Below are 4,740 nucleotides of genomic sequence, written 5' to 3' on the forward strand. Positions count from 1 at the left end.
CTGCCGTGGACCCAGCTGTCAGCCTATGAACGTACAGTACTCTTCCGATGGAAGTCGTTCCTTGACCATGTTGACCACGCCGCACCAAGAGCACCAGGGCGGTGGATGACGGCGAGGCATAGGAAGGGGACGACGCGGAGTCGGGGAAGACGCGACAGTGGATACCCACGCGTAGAGGAGTACGAGGGTTCACTTGTTCGGCTGCGGTGTGAGTCTGTCGTCGCCGCAGAATAACAGGGGGTGTGGGTGAGTAGAGGGATGGCCTGGCCAGCGGTGGGAGTAGTAGGGGGCGGTGAGGCCTCCGCGGCATCACAACCGGCCATGGGAGGCAGGAGCACGCGGCACGATCTGCGCTGGTTTGGGCGGCTGAAGCAAGAAGACCAGAGGTTGAAGAAGCACTATGGCTGTTGGATGGACATCGTCCGGTCACTGGAGCTAGAATCGTTCATATATTGACTAAGTTGACAAAGCCCTCCGTCCTCGTCAACTTAGTAGGCCCACAAGTCAGCCTCCCACTATGGTGGGTCCCAGCTGGCCGGGGGGTATTCATTTTTTTGTGCGTAACAAGGAGGCACTTCCTTGCGTGCAAAGATATAGGTAGTGGGCCTGACCTGTCAGCAGAGGGAACGTTTTTTTCGCGAAATACAGAGGCCCTTCCGGCGGGTCCCAGATGTCAGGTGGAGGAATCATTGTTTTGCGCGTAATAAGGAGGCATTTCCTTGTATGCGGCCGTGGACCCAGCTGTCAGCCTCTCCACGTATAGTCCACTTCTGATGAATGTCGTTCATTGACCACGCCGCGCCGAGAGCACCAGGGCGGTGGACGACGGTGAGGCCTACGAAGGGAATGACACGGAGCCGGGGAAGACACGGTAGCGGCTGCCCACGCGGTGGAGAGTACGAGGGTTGACTGGTTCGGCTGCCGTCGCCGGAAAATAACTGGAGGTGTGGGTGAGTAGAGGGATAGACAAGCCAGGGATGCGAGTATGGTGGGGCCGTGTGGCCTTCCCGGCAGCACAGCCGGCCACGGGAGGCGGGAGCAGGCGGTTCCGACGGCGTTGGTTTGGGCGGCTGGGGCAGGAAGATCAGAGACTGAAGAAGCACGATTGCCTTTAGATTGACATCTAACGGCCTGACGCTGGTAGAGTCGATTGTTGACTAAGTTTCTTTTTTGAGAACCCTTGTGTACGCATGAACTTAGTAGGCCCACAAGTCAGCCTCCAAATCTGTGGCAGACAACATAGAGCCCATTTGCTATTTTTTAATAATTTGCAGCCCGTTTGCTAATTCTTAAGTAATTTATTATAGCCCATTTTCTGCCCAGGACTACGGTCAAAAAGTTCAACCTTATTTTGCATATTTCGGTGGAGTCTGAACTGTTGTAATCACGAAATGATAAACATTTTTTAAGAACTTATTGATTTTCCAAAAAAATCATTTGTTTTTGTAAGCAAATAAGACGTGGGACAATTGAGTTGGTTTAAGGGAAAACCAGTGGTAAAAAAATCAGCGCTGGGAGGGAAAACAACAACGAAAATAAGGATGTAAATATGAAAAGGGAATTTTAAGTATTTTCAATACAATGATACGTGTATATGAACTAGTAAAACTAGTGGTAGAGATTAGAAAACGGATGTAGGACATGTGTTTCTAGAGGAAAATAGAACTGGGCTGTGTGTTTGATTCAGTAAAAAAACTGCCTGCGGATGTTGTAAGACAAAATATAACTAACGCTGGCGGGCTAGATGCCAGTAGATACCTGCTGGATCTTCGTGCCCCGTTGTCGTCATGGGCTGGGCCTGTTAAAAACAAAACCAAGCCTGGGTAGTCTACAACCCAGTTGGAACTTGCTCGACCTGGAAAAACAATGTACCTGCTCAATAAACGAGAGAATTCTGCAAGTACAGACTGATAACTGGGATGCAGCAGGGATATTGTTTTTCATCATGATAATAAGTGCATGCACTTGTTTCGAAAATTTTGGAGAACTGGGATTTTTTTTTGAATATTTACTATAGGGTAAAAAACCCCACAGCCCTTTATTGCAAAGAACAAAAGAACTGGGAATTCGAACGGCAGGTGCTTATGCTACCCATCAAATAAAAATCAGGTACCTGAAAATTTGTTTCGAAACAAATGATTAAGCTTTATATCCACGTCGACCCTCGGCATGATGGTTGGAAGCAAATGCCAAGTTCATACCAAAAGATCGTTAACAACAATGCCAACTTGCGGACGACAAGGTAGTATAAGTACCAATACCAAACTAACTTATAATCTTTTTACTCCTGGCCCTAGTGTTCGTCTGGTAGAAAATCTTGTAGAGGACCAGCTCCCGCTCCTTCTCTTGCTCCAGGTCCCCGAGGTGGTACTGGTGCATCAACAAGTTGGTCCTCTGCTGGTCGAAGTTCTTGTTGGTGTGCAGCACCAGAACAATTTTGTTGCCCGTCTACCGGCCGTTGACCATCACCGACGAGGTATTGCTGATCTTGTGCCACATCGCATGCATGCCGCACTCCGACTGTATCCTGCGACGCGTCCACGTGCCCCTTTTGAACGCGCTGGAATTGCGCTGGAAGAAATGCTTGCTTAGGCCACTCAGTGTGATACCTGCAGTATTGTCGAATACAGGTATTAGTGTACGTAGTTGGCATTTTCATAACATCTTTGGCATATTGCAGTCACTTCTTTCACTTTTTATTAACTGTCAAATTGTAATTGCTTCACTAGGTCTGCATCTAAAAAGAAAAATAGATCTATAAACAAAGGAATATGTTTATGCAAGTAGACGGCCGATCGGTGTCTTACCTGTAAGTTTCTCAGGATGGGTGTAGCATATGTCGTGCTCGCTGTCGATGATTGGTATGAACAGATCGATGAGAGGGTGAGATATCGCACTGTCAGCACTCACTTTGGCCTCAAGGTGCTCGATCAACTCTTGATCCGTGGGATCGAACTTGACGCCAGCCGGCAGCACCGGACAATCCTTCTTCGACTTGCATCGATTAATTTCAGTTATATGGTACTCAATGTATGATCAATCAATTGTTTTAAGTGAATGATGAAAGATTTTGACAGATAAGTGGTACCCCAAATCTGAAGTCTAGAATACCCGAACACGCCGCCGGGATTCTTGTGTCACCTCACGCGCAGCGTGTTGTCACGTCAATTCAATGTGTGGACATGATGAATAATTTGACCGACGTATACTAGTACTGCTACTGTACTACTTACTAGTCGTATTTAGTGTCACATTTTAACCATAGGTTTAACTAACAAGTACGCACTTGAAGCCTAATTGATATATATAGTAGCACGATTCTAATCCCAGAATTAAAATAGTTATTCTGATCACGGTGCGCTCTATAAGTACGAACCGAAGATGTTCCTGAACTCCCGAATGAGTACCGACTAGGGACGAAAAGAAAAACCCACCCCACGACCAGGAACAGATCCACCCACCACCTTCCCCGATCCCCAACCCCCCGCGATCCCATCGCCAGAGACCACCGGACCTCCGTCGTCATGGCCTAGCTAGCCTCTCCTCCTTCCTTCTCCTTGCCCTCTCACCAGCGCGGCAGATCTCCCGCATCCCCGCGCGCCGCCAGGCCCAGAATCCCCGCAAGCTACCGCCGTGGCATGGATCCCCGTACCTTGCCACAGGGCCCTCGATCTCGTGCGCCGCCGTTGGGCTGTAGATCCCACGCGCCGCCACCACGCGAAGGACCCCCTCGCGCCGCCACCTCCTGAGGCCACAACGTGCTACCCAGTGTCCCCCGCACCTTACCTCCTTCCTCACCTCGCTGGAGACCAACCTGCTCCTTGTTTGCCGCGTCGGGCGAGTGGTGCAGCGCCGGAGCGCCGCCGCGTTGGGCTTGGCTGTCGCTGTCCTCCAGATGCATGTCAGCCACCGCTCGTCAACGCCACCTCGACCCGGCTCGGTGCTCCAGCAGTCCTCGAACTGCCGTGAGATTTGGTGTTGGGGCTCCTCTCCTCTGCTTGCGTTGCCTTGGCTCTGCAGGTCACTGCAGAACACCCACCTGGACCTTCCCGTAACCCAGCCAAGCACTTCCGCGAGTCCACGTGCTGCAGCCCCACCATGTGCTGATGACTAGGATCCAATGCAGCTCCTCCGAAATTCAATCTTTTGTATGCTTGTCATCCCTCGCGCGTGACCTGCTCGGGTATCTCTCGCTGACCTGTCACCTTCCCCCGACGTCTCTCATTGCTGCTGCACACGGTGTGTGTTCTGTTCCCTGTCACCTTCCCGTGCATGTCACCAAGTTGCTGCTGGCTTTGGTTGTTTTTAATTTGGATGTACAGGGAAGAAGATAAAGATGAGTGTGTCTAGTTGGTGTGGATAAGGAACGTGTGGTGTGTGAGAGGATAGGGTACAATATATCTTACTATTCAGTGATAAAAAGAACGTGTGGTTCAAAGAAGTACTTTTTTTTACCTGGTGGTCACGATCAACTATAAAAGACTATATTTTCAAACACTGACTCCACTAGAACTTCATACAAAAATCCCACTAGGAAAAGTACAGAAGTATATAATGTATAAATATAGAAAAGATATTTAAAAAGGTCTTTACTAATTATGTGGTCGACTAAGCTGCAATACTTCATAGATAAAAAAATAACATAACACCATAATTGTTTCGTACATTCCAGAAGTTCAACAACTAATTTTTGAGTCATTCATACATGTAGTTAGGGGTGATGGGGCGCACATCCCATCC

At 49.1% G+C, this 4,740-nt stretch overlaps 1 long non-coding RNA gene across 1 annotated transcript; it reads right to left on the minus strand.

Moving 5' to 3' along the window:
* Positions 1–2,099: 2,099 nt before the first annotated feature.
* LOC141022407 (uncharacterized) lies at positions 2,100–4,250 on the minus strand. Its single transcript, XR_012183704.1, has 2 exons — positions 2,808–4,250; positions 2,100–2,609 (listed from the first exon to the last, which is right to left on the minus strand). It is a non-coding gene; the product is annotated as an uncharacterized lncRNA (long non-coding RNA).
* Between the last annotated feature and the right edge of the window lie 490 nt (positions 4,251–4,740).

Source organism: Aegilops tauschii, chromosome 5 (assembly GCF_002575655.3).
Source record: "Aegilops tauschii subsp. strangulata cultivar AL8/78 chromosome 5, Aet v6.0, whole genome shotgun sequence".
In the NCBI taxonomy this organism is placed as follows: domain Eukaryota; kingdom Viridiplantae; phylum Streptophyta; class Magnoliopsida; order Poales; family Poaceae; genus Aegilops; species Aegilops tauschii.